Source organism: Pseudopodoces humilis, chromosome 6, assembly GCF_049639895.1.
Source record: "Pseudopodoces humilis isolate 2021_Gansu_Grassland_sample_001 chromosome 6, ASM4963989v1, whole genome shotgun sequence".
Classification (NCBI taxonomy): Eukaryota; Metazoa; Chordata; class Aves; order Passeriformes; family Paridae; genus Pseudopodoces; species Pseudopodoces humilis.
In genome coordinates, this window is record NC_142205.1 from 35913936 (window position 1) to 35929227 (window position 15292).

Here is a 15292-nt window from a genome sequence, read left to right on the forward strand (position 1 = left end):
GTTATCAAATCCTCTGCAGTTTCCTTATGTATCTTCCCCATCAGGAAAAAATTTATCTGTTGCCTGTGTTTTCTAACCTGCTAGTAAGCAAGAGCTCAATTGCTCAAGAAGTCTAAGACAAAGGCAATTTTGCCATGGAATTTGTCAGGAATCCTATCCATTTTCTATCTAGAATTGAAGGGGTTGGATTATCACAGATATTTTCTACTAGAAATGTTCGGGAATGATCATTCTGTTGCAAAATTAACAGTAGATATAGAACAGGGAAATACCAATATTATTCTGACCAGAAGTTATAAACATGGGAAAACAAAACTTTGAAGCATAAATGTGCTTACAAAAAATTATCTATGAGCAAATTCCAAGTCTGCAGCTTTTCAATTGCATAACTTTCCGTGGAGGGCAAGAAAAACATCTGTTTGTATACTTGACTTTTTGGAGTCCTTCCTTAGAGACACCATGTAAAGTGTTGATTCTTGTACTTCATTCACTGGTGACATGAACCCATGGAAACATTGCAAGAAACCAAGTATTTGACTCCTCATCCTGATAGAATCCTGAGTGCAATCCCTGCTTTCTAAAAATTATTCAATAGATCAGATGTATTTGATGGGCTCCTTCAAAACCCTTTAGGAATATACTTTATCAAATCTTGTGGGGGAAAAATGATTATCTAACCATGCCATGTTCAACCACAAAACCTTACCTTTTCTCTGCTCCTTCTCTCTGATATCAAATAATTACCTTGGGCTGCCATACATCTTCTGTAAAACTAGACATAAGGAGAAAAGTCTCTAATCCTTCCTACATTTCTTGTAATTTGACCAGAAATTCTTAGATGTGTAAGGAAGCCTGTAATCCTTGTTGATTTCTTTTGTGAGAGAAAACTCGAGTAGAGTGTAATTTCTGCACTTCTCTCAGATCAAAGCCTAATCTAGAATTAAAATTCACATTTCTTTCTGAAAAGAGTCATGACATTTTTGTGCATTCAGATTGTATGTTAGGAATGCAAGGACTAGATTTGTCCAGATAGAAAATACACCTGCTTACAGGGGAATGTGAATTTGATGTTTATTTATGCTTCATAAAAATGGCACAATTAGCAATGTAAATATGAATGATACTTTTCTATCTTAACTATATACAGGATAAAGTGAAAACTGTATCTAAGGTGAAAGTGTAATTGGATGATGGTTTCTAAGTGACTGTAAGGATGTTTTTTATCTAGCAATGCATGTCAGGAATAACTGCAGAAGCTGCTTACAGTATGAGGATAAAGAAATGCTAGACTATGAAGAAGGTAGTTGCTTATTTGCAGACTAAAAATCAGTCACAAGTTACAAAAAACAGCTCTCTGCCTGTAAATGTCTATCTTCTCTTTCTTTTCCAGGCAACAGTAAATAGAGTGTGCCTAACAAGACTGAAATTTGAGGAAGAGTAGGGAGAGGCTAGGGAGTATTAGGTTGTGATGCATACCCAAGTCTTCTGCTGTTTGCCAGATGGATTTCTCAAGCCAGGTCCTTCAGCAGAGAGGAAGACTGGACTCATTGGCACGGACTTTGTTTCCTGCTCAAGAAGCCTGTACACATGCTGTTACAGCAAATCCACCAAACAGATTTGACATAAGCTGGTGGGGACTTGGACTAGCAACACAGAAATGAAAGGCTCCATTGTCTATTCATGGTCTCATAAGCTATTAACTCCCACTTGAATTGTTCCATTAGATTCCCACTGTAAAATCTTCAGCTTTCTTTTGGTCTTTTCCCTTCATTTTATCCGATTGTTTGTGCAGGACAACATTTTAGACATGTAGTATTTTAAGCTGAAAGGTTTCTTCCACTGGAAATTTAAATAGATTATACCATAGGAAAATATCTCACAGCATGCATGTGTTGCTTGCTACAGGGAGTGCAGTGTTTGTCTGAGTCCAAATTATTGCTAAAGATTTCTATGGAGTCTAAGTAACTGAAAAAAATATTTAGGAAAATATTTCTTAGGTCTTATAACATTGATTCTTTGGTAGGCAACTTTCTTGGTTTATGAAGTAATTTAGCAAGTGCTGTGCTGTAAATTACAAAGTACAGTACATAACACTCAGGGTAAGGGTAGTTTTGTTATTATGACTGCCCAAGATCTGATAAACTATTATATCTGACTTTATAAACACTTTATTAAATATCACGCTATCACAAACCCAAGAATGTTGTATAAAAGCAACTTGAGCAATTCAACATCTACTTTTTGTCATAAAAAAAGAAATATTCTCTTGATTAGTTTCTATGAAGCATAATATCTGTAAAATAAACAAGATAATCCTTGTGTAAACGGCACAGGGTGCATAGAGCACAAAAATGGATAGAGGCACAAAGAATATTCTTGGCTTTAAAGCCTGAAAGCAAATTTCCGCTTCATTTAATCTAGTTTAATAATAGTTTTAATTGTAGTATTTTTAAGTCACTGAAAAATAACTTTTCTTACTTTTTTTTAATTGTATCTAGGTTTGGTTTGTTGGGGTTTTTTTTAATCGAATCTAACCTTCTAGGCAGCATCCCCATGACTGCAATGAATCTGAGTGCTCATGTGCTACTTCAGAACTATCTCTAGATTTCAACAGTGGAGTTTCACCTGGCAATTTTGTTGTGTTCTTCATATATCAAGGAATCAAAATGTGGATCACCCATCCTCAAAGTGTCCATCTTATAGTCCACTGGCAACATTTCTTAGTCCAGACAAGAAAAGCAGCCAGTGTCCATAGACATAAATATAAGAAATACATTGGTCTCATATTCAGCTGTTCCCCTTCCATAAGCACTTCCTTCAAGTCAGATATAGCATATGGATTTTAATATTTTTCCATTATTTTAATCTACAGTTTTGAAGGCAGAAATCATTTATATTTCTACAGTGACTGATATGTGAAATGCTCCATGCAAATGTTACTTAGGGGAACTCCATGTGGCCAGATGCAACGAAGACACTTGCCTCCACAAAGACAATTATCCATGAAAATCCCAAAGAAGCAGCATCAGATGTTTTTCAAGAGCTGTAGGTTTGCACATATTGCTAATTCAGACAGATCCAAACATGTCTTTTGAACTAGAACACTGGTTAAGATGTAAATACTGAAAGGAAATGTCTAGATCCTGTTTTGGGTTTTTTTCATACTCCTACATATATGTATACATGTATGTGTTTGTGCATTTATCAGCTTGCATAGGATATAAACATTATTAAAATTTAAAGTCCTGGTTTCTTCTTATAAATAAGTTCATAGCATCTGCCCTACAAATATCAGATTTCCTCCTGACAGCAACCATGGGAAGGTGTAGTGACAGTCAGGATTTTAAATGGCCTGGAAGTATTCCATACCACTGGAAGAGAACCTGTCTCCATACTCTCTTATGTACTATCCAAAGGAAGAACCAATTCTTCACAAGGCACAAAGTATTTGAAGTCTTTTTTAAAAGATATATAGGCATTGAGGTATTTGGGGTTTTTATTTAGTTTACACTAACAGATGTTTTCTCTATGTCTCCACGTATACATAATTTCTGATACACCCAGAATTTCTGATACACCCAGTGGCAGATTTCTAAGGAATCTAAGTAAGAAAAGGACATCAGCTGCTATCATTCTGCGTAGCACCATGCACTCCTGTGTCAGACAATGCTTTCTTAGTCATGCACCACCTACGTGTAGTTTAGGGAAATGTCCTCCCCTAGATTATATTCCATTTTTCTTTATTCCCATGTCAATAGAATCGATATTTCCCATTTACAACCCCCAGTTTGGTGGTTTTTCATTCTCGAGAGTCAGCCTGACAGGCAAAAGTGACTAAATATCTCATGGAAATACCACAGTACTCCGTGCAACTCCACCTTTGATATTGGTTGCACTTATGTCATTAGCACAGCAATCAGTGTGCTGTGTGGTAGTCAATACACATCATTACTCATTCTTAAACAAGCATGCCCGGTTCAGCTTCAGTGTAAGAGAAGCTGACACAAGCACGGCAAATACTCCCAGTGATTTTTAAAGGGAGCAGTTTTCTCTCACGTGGCTTTGCAGAGGAATTTCTAACCCACGGTGCCTTTAATCAGGATTAGGCGATAGCATCTGAAGCACAGGCAGCTGGGGCTCCGTTCTCCGCTCTCCTCAGCTGCAAAACTGTGTCGGTGAGCTGATAACAGACAAGCACTTAAAAACCTATTGCAGGCACAAACGCCTCTCTTCAGGAGCTGTCCTGGAGAGATGGGGGTGAACCTCGCCCAGCAGGCAGGGCAATAGGACTCCCGTTACCTACAGAGGTATTAGAAAAGAGTTCCCAGATGAAAGCCTTTATCCAATTTCAATTGTCCACTGAACAACAACAACATTAGGAGCAACATTGTTCCATTTGCTTCTGTGTCAAATGGTACAGCGACTGTTTAGCATTACATTTTGTTTCCCTGAGTAGCTGAAACTACTGTGAGAGTAGAGAAGTATTTACATCCAAAAAATCTGCATTCCTCAAAGCAGATGTTTTTAATTTTAATAACATCAGCCTCTAGAAATGAATATCTGAAATATTCTGATCACTGAGTGCATGTTGTTGTTAAGGAGTAACAGTCCATCATAGTGAGTTTGCAGAAAACATCAGGGGCAACCAGGAGAAATGAACTTCTACTAACTGTGCTACCAAGAACAATTCTGCATTTTTTTTCCTTTGAAAGCCACTTAAAATGTCCTCCTGTGCAGAAGAATTACATTTTCTGCACTGTAGATGTGCCATATTATAGAAAATTGCACATGTAACATTTTTTGTAGTGTGTGCCTTTACTTTCCCACACATGCAGCCCAGATGTGTGCATGCACATATCACACAAAATGGGCATGTACTGTTTTTACAAGCTACGACATATCTTTATGAATAGCACACAAATGGAGTGAGGAGAAGCCTTTTGTGGACTCCAGGGTATGCAGGGCAGAATCCCTGGACTCCAGGTAAAGAAAGGTGTATGGATGTGCAGTACTCACTTTTCTCACTACTCTGTCCATATGCAGACTACAGGCTAGTGTAGCCGTCCTTGAAGTGGCTGTAAAAAAGTGCTTGCAGCCCTTTAGTGCAACAGAATGGAGCTCAGTCCAGGCTGCTCTTCTCAGTGAAGAGTAAAACCAGCCTTCACTGTGGTCTGCCTTCCTAGGCAAGACTGGTAATGGTAGATAAGCTATTGACTATGTACAATTCTTTTTTCACCAACAGTAGGCACGTGCAAAACTTCAATTCATACAAATAGATGCCACTCTGATGAAAAGTTGGCTTAAGCAGAGCAACTTGTACAGATGAGGTTTGTATTTGTGAGTTTTTGTGATCTTTTTCCCATGGATTTCTTTTGTACATGTTGTTCCACACATTATTTGGATTGACATATCTGAACTGATTGTTCTACAACCTTTCTTAATAAAATCGGGGCTCTGAATCCACTTATCTGTTTTATTATTAAAAAAAAAAATAAAAGGAAAAAAAACTGCACACACTGGAAAAAAGCAGTGTGACTTTCATTTAGCTGCATGTGAGGAAAAAAAAAAAATAAGCAACTAAAAGGACTTATTTGAAAATAACATGTTTAACTGCATCTGCTGCATCTGCATTCTGCTTTCATAGCTGTTAGGTTTCAAGTGACCAGTCTCTTAGAGTGCCATACTGCCTGCATGTGTGTGTGCTGAGGTTGGAAAAGCGATACATGAAGCAAGTGTTTCAAAATCTACACTTCCAAACCACTGCAGCCCAGCAGCAGACCACTGGACCTACCAGCTATCTCTTGTTCTCTAGGTGACTTAATCTGGATCTAAGCACTCAGGGTAAGCAATATCAGGATTTGGTCATAAGAAAGAGGGAAAACAAGGCATGGAGACAGATAAAAAAATATGCTTAGCACCTTAGATGCAAATATGTTTGCATTTTACAAAACAGTTTGAGGATTTATGAATGTTTTTGGATTTTTTTATAGCAGAACATGACTCTGAAAAAACATTGGGTTTAAATCCTTGAAGTGCAAAACCTGCACTTACTTCAAGGAACATTAGACTCTTTACCACCTGGAAATCCTCCCCCTGAGGTACCTATATTTATTTTAGCATGTGAATCATTCCTAAAAAAAAAAAAATCCCTTCAAAACTAAAGCTGTAGTTCAGCTCTATGGATGCATCAATTATCTCAAACCTTAATAGTATTAAAGTGACTAGAAAGAATACAACCTAATGTGCTCATTCTGAGATGGAAGGTGGAGCATTACTTCTGACTAAAAGTTTTGTGAATCAGTAAACTATTAAAAGGTAATGCCAGTGACACCATAAATAATCACAGCATATCCGTGCAGTGGTCAGATGTAAACTCTTGTGCCAGCATTGCTCCCATGAAAATCTCAGGGAATTTTGTCATTGAACTGAGGAGCACAGGGCTGGATTTCTGTGTTCCAGGGAGGGCTGGGAGAGGGAATATGGGTTATTCTTTTCTATGTAGGTATCTTTAGATGTACCTGCAAAATAGTTGAGTCATAAAACCGTTGGATCCTTGTGTTTTGCTGCTAAAGAGAATCCATAAAAAGAGATTTATTATCATATTTCCTTTTTGTATTGCACCGTTCCCCTCCATCATAAAATATTCTCGTCGGTTTATAGCAAAGCAAATACAGCAGCTTAGTTCATAAACTCCGAATTCTTCTCTGTTACACTCCGGCTTTCAGACATAATGGAATTAGCTCCGATCTGTGTTGATGCCGCCGCCCCGAGCCGCAGTAACGAGGCTTATGGAGCCCTGGTGTGTGCAGAGGGCTCCTTGTGCAAGTGACCGAGCTGGACCCGCACCAGCCCGCAAGTGTGCAGGAACCCGTCCAAGCAGTTCTAACTTTTATTCTTCCTGACGAAGATTTAAAGCGGCCCTGTACAGCAGTCAAACAAGAATAATCAGCTGTGGAAAATATAACAAATCATAAGAGCAGGGTAGCAGAGAGAGAGGGAGCGAGTGCAGCAGATCAAACCAGCTGCCCGGAGTGCCCTGCCTGGGGACAGGGGGGCCGCCTGCCTGGTCCCTGACCCCGTCATGACGGGCAAGGAGGCGCTCGGGGAAAAATCCCTTCTGTTGAAGGGAAGCTCGTGGCTTCAGAACAGATGCTGAAAAAAAAACAAAATTTAAAAAATTAAAAGAAAAAAAACACTAAAATCAAAATCAGCATTTAGGAGGGGAGATTCCGTGTAATTTTTTAGCTTTGACCGCTCACTCAGTGTCCCCCGCGGGCGGTCCCGCTCAATTCCCAGCCCAGGGAAAGGTGTCTTCTGCGGGGCTGTACGGCAGAGACGGGAAGGGAGGGGCGGGCGGGGGGCTGGCAAGGGGAACTCGCCCCAGCGTGCAGGTAGCCACAAGCCAGGCCGTAATTACAAAGCAAACAAGGGTGAAATATTGAATCGGCCTCGCCCGTGACAAGATCTGCGCTTTTTGCCGCCAAATTGTTTGTGGAGCTCTATTTAAAGGCGCTTGATTGAGGAAACGTTGAAAATAGCAGTTAGGGTTTCCCTAATGAGACCTCTAGAGGAAAGCAGTGGCATTCAGGGGGCTACAGCAGGAGGAGGGGAAGCGCTTAACCCTTTCCAGCCTCCCCCAGCCCGGCTGGGCTGCTCCCGGGCCGCCCTCCCCCGTGAGGTGCTCTGGGCAGGGGGCCAGCCCTCCGCCTCCCCCTCGGCCTCTGGCATCTCCAGCACCGATGGGAGGGATGCCCGCGGCCCCGCCCGGGCACTGCCGGGGCACGGCTGAGCATCTCCGGCCGCTCCCGGAGGGGCTGCCCGTGTCCCCGAGCGAGCGCCCCGAGAGGAGAGCAGCGTCGGGGCTCTGACCCCCGCCGCCCTTCCATGTGCTGGGTCGGATCGCCGTGTGGCTGCGGGCTGATCCTTCAACCCAGTAGCCCAAAGGCGGGCGGGGAAAAAAAAAAATTGAAAACGACCCTTAGAAATCCCGAAAAGGCAGGGAACGTATTGAAGTAATAACGAGATGTGTCACACCAACACGCACTGCGCGGGGGCCTGTGACGCTCCTTCCCTTCTACCCATCGCTCCCATTTCTGCCCCTGTGTGAGCCTGCCCTGACACTCATTCTCGCAACATCGCACACGCTACGTGCTCAATTAGCGCCTGTCTGAGCCCCGTATTACACACCAAGGAGACCTCCGGCAGAAATGTCGATAATATTTTGAAAGGCGCTAATGCCTGTGAGGGAATGTGGGTCGCAGTCCTCTCCTGCAGGCTGATTTTTCAGAGTGCTCACACTTGAACGACATTGATATCTCCCCGTTCTCGATTTTATAAATCACCTCCGAACACCGGGGGCTTTGCAATGAGTTGCCTGCAGCCTGTAGGGCCGTGGGATCTTACCTAAGAGCATCTGATCGCCCCTCTTCCCGGTCGCCTCTGCTCACACATGAACCTCAGCCTGTTGATTGTATATATATATATATATATATATATATGTACATATACACACACCTGGGCGGGGATCAAAACAAACTTTTAGGGAATACCTAATAAAAAGTGAGCATTGTCTCTCCCTAGAGGAAAGAAAAGGTGAGCAGCAGAAAAACAAAATGTTGACTTAGTAAAATAAGTTCTGCAGGGTGATATAAAGTATTTATTTTTGTTGTCGCATTTACACCCACTCCTTTTGGCCGCCGCTCCATTTCCCTCCAGGTCTAGGGAGGTACACTTCTCCATTTTCCGTCTTCTTAACTTTCCTGAAAAGAAGAGTAAAGAAATTTTTTCCATTTAAAGTGCAGCAAATAAACATTTTGTGTATCCACAGATAGTTTGTATCATCTGTACGAACAAATTACGGTAAGCGGCCGTGCGTTTCTAGTAAAATATCCTGTATTCTGTTTACATTATGCCATTTCTGTTTGTAATTATTTTATTTTAATTTTATGTCACTTTTAACACAAGCCAGACCGGTTTTCCCTCCGTGTTTTGTACACAATGCTCTCTTTCTCGATAAGATGTTCTGTCCTATCTTTTCGCTTTTTTCTTTTTAAAAATGTTTATAGTTCCCCACGAGCAATTCTCCAATATTTCACTCTTGCATTTTAAGGACTTGTCCCTGTCTTGCTTTATTTGTTTGTGTGAAATTTAGTTTGAAAGGAGATCAGAGAGAGCAGGAGGGGTTTGTAATAAGAGAATGACCAAGTGACCTAAAGGCTGATTATATGTCATTAACTGGAGACTTGGTGTATCCAAATTACCAAAAAGACCTCACTCAGCCAGATCAATTACACCGAGATACGCACATAGGAATTGCCGTGCGGGCTGATGCTTGCAACAAGTGTGCAGCCGACATTTGTAGGACTGAGCAGCTGCATTTTCGGAAGAGCCCGTGTGCCGCAGCCCATCCCGGGCAGGCGGGAGCGGGGTGCAGCGCAGCAGGTACGGGCCGGGGGACACCGGCAGGACGACACAGACATTTTGGGACGTGTAGTTAGGGCCAAATTGCAGCTAATTTTCACTGCTCCAGAGGGATTTTTCTCTTAAGCCAAGAGAGGTTACCTTTGATCTATGAAGGTTTCTTAAGCCCCAGCCTCGTTAAATGGAGACTTTCCATGAAGAATGACAATAGAAATGTTGGTTTTTGTTAACCTAAACACAAAACGATGCCAGCCCAGCTTTCTTCTGCCTTCACCGTCTGAATTTCAGATGCTGGACAACAAAATATTCGTTAATGAAGGTAATTACATTCGCAAACTATTTCATCAGAGTCGAGCTCAAGAGCAACTGAAGATGTTCTTTCCCGGGAATACAAACAAATATTACTTAGGAAAACAGAGTGTTTGTCTGTATGCGTGTGCGTGTTTATACATGCATGCATGTATAGGAGATGCAAATAACAATTCCAGTAAATAAAGACACACGGTGTTCACTGCAGAATTTTGTAAGCTCTTTATTACTATTTTTCTGACTAAGTGGGGCTCTTGGTTGGAATTTTCTTTCCCTGATTCTTGTCCAGGGTCTAAATGCAACGCTGGATGCTCAGTCACAAATATAAGCAATCCTCGAATAATTGCTTGCACATGCAGTGGTAAAACGCGTAGGGTCCAGCGTTTACTGCCAATCATTGTGACTTACGAAATGGTCAGTGTCTTGGGTTTTTCTCATCCCTGATATTTTTTTCTTTTTTTTTTCTTTTTTCTCTTTTTTTTTCCTTTTTTTTTTTTCTTTTTGTATACACAACGACTGCGAGATTTTCATGCTTGAAATATGTGGGCGTTCATTACCGATAATAGTAACGTAAACCAGGGTTCCTCCACCTCTAAGGGCAGAGACTAATTCGGGCCTGCTGGGCCCGATCCCGCCCTCTGCCCTGGGCGTTGAAATACAGGTTGTGTGAGCACAAGAGAGGGTGCAAGCCGGTCCCATTAGGCACGAGTCCTTTTCATTAACCCGCACTGACAGGTTGACCTTCAAATCATATTTCTCTCTTTTCAAAAATCCCTTTTCTTGCGTGTTTATGTCCTTTCACAAACTCCTAAGCGACGCCCAAGATATAGGATGCGTCTCATCCCTGGGACGCGGGATGCTCCAGCATCCCCAAGTCTATCCGAGAACGATACCCCTGTCTGATACGTTTGGTCCAAGGGTCAATGACATCATGCACTCTATAAATTCAAACCCGTCTGGGCTTTTCAAGCCGTGCACCGGACTGTTGAGGGATGCGGTGGGCAGCCGGGAGAAAGGAGACGGAATCGGCACCCCGGTACTTAGGGAGAGACGCCGAGGGGGTTTCTCGGCCAGGGCAGCGCCTCAAAAGCAAAAGATGGGGTGCCCTTGGGGCGCTTTCGTGTGTCTGATTATTTCTTTGCTTTAATGAAAATTATGGAGGGAGATCCCGATGCTGCTGCACAGAGCAGGGATGGATACGTCTGGCATCGGTACCGGGCACCTCAGCGGTGACTGAAGCTCCCGCCGCTGCCCTGTCGCCATAATCGTCCCACCGATTTCGGGCGCTCCGCAAAAGAAAGGTGCGGTAAAGAAGCAAACGAGCGGGCTCGCTGCCCAGGCACCGGTGAGGCGCCTCTCTGCCCCTGGCCTGCCCTCACAGGGTCTGGCCCGGTGTGGCCGCAGTGTTCCCAGTCAGCCAGCCCGGGAGTCCCCAGCAGATGTGGGTTTCCGACCACCCAGTGTCGGCACCTCTTCCCCGTTTCCATACCGTTTTCCCCGACCGATTCGGAGAAATTAGCTTAATTTGCAATTTAACTTAATTCACACAAGCCCGGGGGGGAGGAGGGGGGAGCACAGCTCTGTTGTTCTGTTATCCCAACTCCCACCCTACTCTTGGCCCGGAGGAGAGAAGTGACCTGGCGATAAGCGGCCCGGCGGCGACTGAGCGCCGGGGCCGGGCAGCGGGTGGCCCCGGCGGCGCTGAGCGGGCGCCCGGCCCGGCGCCCCCCGCCGCGGGCTCCGCTCCCCCGGAGCCTCGGGCACCCACCGCGGGGCAAAGGCAGCCCCTTCCTCCCGCTCGGCCCCGCCGAGGGACTGGAGAGGCAGCGACGGCAGGGCAAAACCTACTGATACAGCCCCACACACCGACTCCCGAAAAATATAAAATAAAATAAATTTCTAAAAGCGGGTAGAGGAAGAGAAAAACAGCCTCGGCACAGACTCCACCAAAATTCCTTTATTATAGCAATCTAGGAGAGTCTTGCTTGGCAGCAGAGTCCAGATAAATCGCTGCCTGACATGAAACTATTTTGGCAGGGAAAGAAAATGACATAAACTAGAGTTTCTTTTCCTTTTCTGTTTTTTTTTCATTGTTTTTTTTTTTCACCATATGATTTGTGCACAAAAAAAATTGTAATCAAATTAATAAGTGTAAGATGGGAAAAATGCTGGCGCTTTTTAGCGGTCTTTGAGCATAGTATTGGGAAAGGTACCTTGAGCTGCACCGTTTTGCAACGCGTGGAGCAAACAGAAAAGGCTACAACCCATTATCAGAAATCCTGAGTATTTATAAGCTGAGGGAGGAAAAGAGAGTTACATTTGCTCTAAAACTCGCTTTATAAAACTCATAAATAACGGCTGGGATAAGAGGAGATTATATATATATACATATATATGCAAAAGAACCTTCTGGATGCTTTATCTAGAGATCCTCTTTCGCCAAAGTTAGTTAAGCAGTCATGATGCTAGCTTTGGAGACTGGTGTTCTGATCGATATCTCCTGTATGTTTTATTACTTTTTCTCTGTCTCATGTTTTCCGTTTCCTTCATCATTGGAGATGTTATCGGAAAGGCCGTAGTGTCTTGTCACAGAGACTGTCACAGTTGCAGTCTAACCTGCAGTGCATCGGAAAGCTCGTACACAAACAGGCACAGTGTAAAGACACACACGCCCGTTTGCAAGCCAATATAACTTTCCGGCCCTGACAATGTCCACTTCTTCCCATCAAGAATATATGCAGCAAAACAAAGCTGGAGAACTGCTGCAGAAACTGGGTGGATTTCCAGGCTGCGCCCTGCAGACATCTCATCCCGAGCGGCGGGGGCACGCGGTCCGGCCGCTCCGGGGCTCTGCCTGCACGGTCTGCCAGCGGCCTTCCTTACATTTAAAAATCCACACTGCAGACACATTCTTTCATTGGGATAACACCATATATACACGTGTGCTTGTGCATATATAGATACAGATATCCATCAGCTGCTTAGAGGCATGTGTGTATACGTATAAGATATATGTGTATATACATCTATTCTACATCTGGACTAGTTTTTCACTTTCGTACTCAGTTTACACCCAGACGCTCACGCATATGTGTAGATGCTTATAAAAACCTACGCCTGCATGTCTGTGCTCCGTGCACGTCTCCCCTCTAGGTCCTACTCTACACACCCCGTCCTGCCGAACCGCGAGTCCGGCACACTTCTTCCCCTTCAGCATTTCCCCGACGAAGGCAGCTCCCGGGTACCGCGGCAGGCTGCTCCTTGGCGGACGGCCTCATTCGCGGGGACCGTCCACTCCCTGCAGGGCATTCCCCGCCGACAGCCGGCAGACCCACTCGCAAAGCCCCCGGGTCCCAACAAGCCGCCGTGTACCGTCGGCAGCCTTCTCCAAGCCGGGACCGCCCGAGCTCTGCCTGTCCCCTTTCCCCGGGCATTCAGTTGATTTTCGCCCTCTTCCCACCACCCAGCGCTTCCCCCGAGGTACCCCCACCGCCTCTGTACAGGAGAGCGTATTAAGCTGCTGCAGAAATTGGACCACAGTTCTTTCTGCCTTCTTTCGCAGACTCCTCCATCTCTATCTTTCTCTTTCTTTAATTTACGACCTCTCAGCTCCTGTTGACACAGTTTTCCACACTGCCTATATTGTAGAACTGCGTTGCAATATACGCCGAATCAGCCTAGGCGTCAGCCAGCACAAATAAGGGTGGGTATTTGGTATTTCGCAGCTATTTAATAATGCTCGGCTCCATTTGAGGATGACAACAAATGCACCTCGCCTCGGAGTTTTCCATGAGTTACAGCTTGAGATGCATTTTTCTTTCGTAATATCTTCAAGCTTACTAAAGCAAAACACCTAAATAACTACAGGAGATTTCCTCCTTAGCCTGGCCGTTAAGTAAACATTTAACTACTCCCTTTCGATAACTAAACCTGCTTTTCGCAGATGCCGGTCTTTTATACTGCAAAAGAGGGAATGCTGAGAAATATTTATATGTTTGTTAGTAAAAGCTAGAAAATTAGCTCTGAACATGCTATAAAAAATATTCGGTTACTTACCGATCATACCAGTTCAAGAAGCATGAAACCGATTTCAGGCGCCTGAGTCACTCGGGTGAACGCTGGTGGAGGTGCATAGGCGCAGGCAGTAAGCTGGAAAAGAAACAGTCAGAGTCGGGCTTATTGTTAATGTCTCAAAACAATTCTTTCAAAACCATTCCCATGCAAGCCCCGAGCGCTCCTCTTCCTCGGCCAGTCAGCAGGAGCGCTGCCGGAGCCAGCCCATGCTAACCCGGGTCGCAAGCCGGGTGTCAGGCAAGGCAGAGCAGCTTCGCCTCCCTCCTCACGGAAACTAGTGATCCCGTGGTGTATACTAACCAGCAATACGGGTATAAGCCGCAGCGCTGCTGGGGCATGCCTGTCGGAGTCGGGCATCGATGAAGTGCCCTTCCAAGCCGGATTTATTTGTTCCTCTACCGGACCGGCACAAAGCACTTTGCCAGAGCAACCTCAGAGCCTATCTAGTTCTCACACAGACTTTTGCCAAGAAACTTCTTGGATCCGTACTGTACCTGGTTTGAGATTATCCGATATTTAAGTTTTAATGAGTTTGTAGGGTTTTTTTTGTTGTTTGGGGGTTTTTTCAATTTTTTTTTTTTTAACGCAGGTTTTACTGTAAGGCATCTGCTAAACACTTGCATTAACCTCTGCCTCCATGATAATTTTTCCCCCCTTGTTTTAATTACGTTAGGGATGCGGAGGGGCAGCCAATCCTAAAAGAGGAGCTCGGCAATTAGCAGAGCGAACATCAAAAAGTTTTATTGCGGAGGGCGGCGGGCTCCGCCCCCGCCCCGGCCATTGGCGGCCGCCGCTTCTGACGACATATATTAACCCGAGCGGCCCTAAACATGTAGCTGTACATGGAGATCGGGCCGGGGAGCCCTGCCAGTGCCCCGCGCCGAGCCCCGCCGCCGCCCGCCGCCGCCGCGCCCGGCCGAGCGGCGCGGATGCCGCAGAGGAGAGCCGGGGCGCTGAGGCTCGCGGCGCGGCGGGCAGAGATGCGAGCGCCCGCCCAGCACTGACGGCCCCGCCGCCGCGCAGGGCAGAGCCAGCGCCGCCCGCCCCGAGCCGGGGGCGCATGGAGGGGGGCCGCGTGTAAGTACCACCCGGCCGGGCCGCGGCGGACTTGGCGAGAGCGGAGGGAAGCAAGAGGCGAGGAAGATCCCAGGCTGGAAAGCCAAGCCAAGCCATTTTGTTTTGGTCGACATCTCTCCACAGCATTTTTTTTTTTTTTTTTTTTTCTGTGCGCGCTTCCTCGAAGACCCGGCCCCGGGCGAGGAGGAGGAGGAGGTGGAGGCACAACGCATGAGCGGCGGCGGCGGCGCCCGGGCAGGGGGGATCGCTCGGGCACCCGCGGGGACTTTGCAGCAGCGCCCTATGGAGAGGCAGCGGGCAGCGGGGCAGTGCTGGGGGGTGAGGGGCGGGCAGCATCCCCCGCCCCTGCGACGGGGGTGGGGGGGGCGGGGAGGGGAAACCTTTGTTTTGGGGCCCGGGGGGGCGGGGTGGG

At 45.4% G+C, this 15292-nt stretch overlaps 1 long non-coding RNA gene across 1 annotated transcript; it reads right to left on the reverse strand.

Annotated features, from left to right (window-relative positions):
- Nucleotides 1-8629: 8629 nt before the first annotated feature.
- Nucleotides 8630-14501, reverse strand: LOC106628626 (uncharacterized). Its single transcript, XR_001332035.2, has 3 exons — nt 14104-14501; nt 13786-13878; nt 8630-8759 (listed from the first exon to the last, which is right to left on the reverse strand). It is a non-coding gene; the product is annotated as an uncharacterized LOC106628626 (long non-coding RNA).
- Nucleotides 14502-15292: the final 791 nt, after the last annotated feature.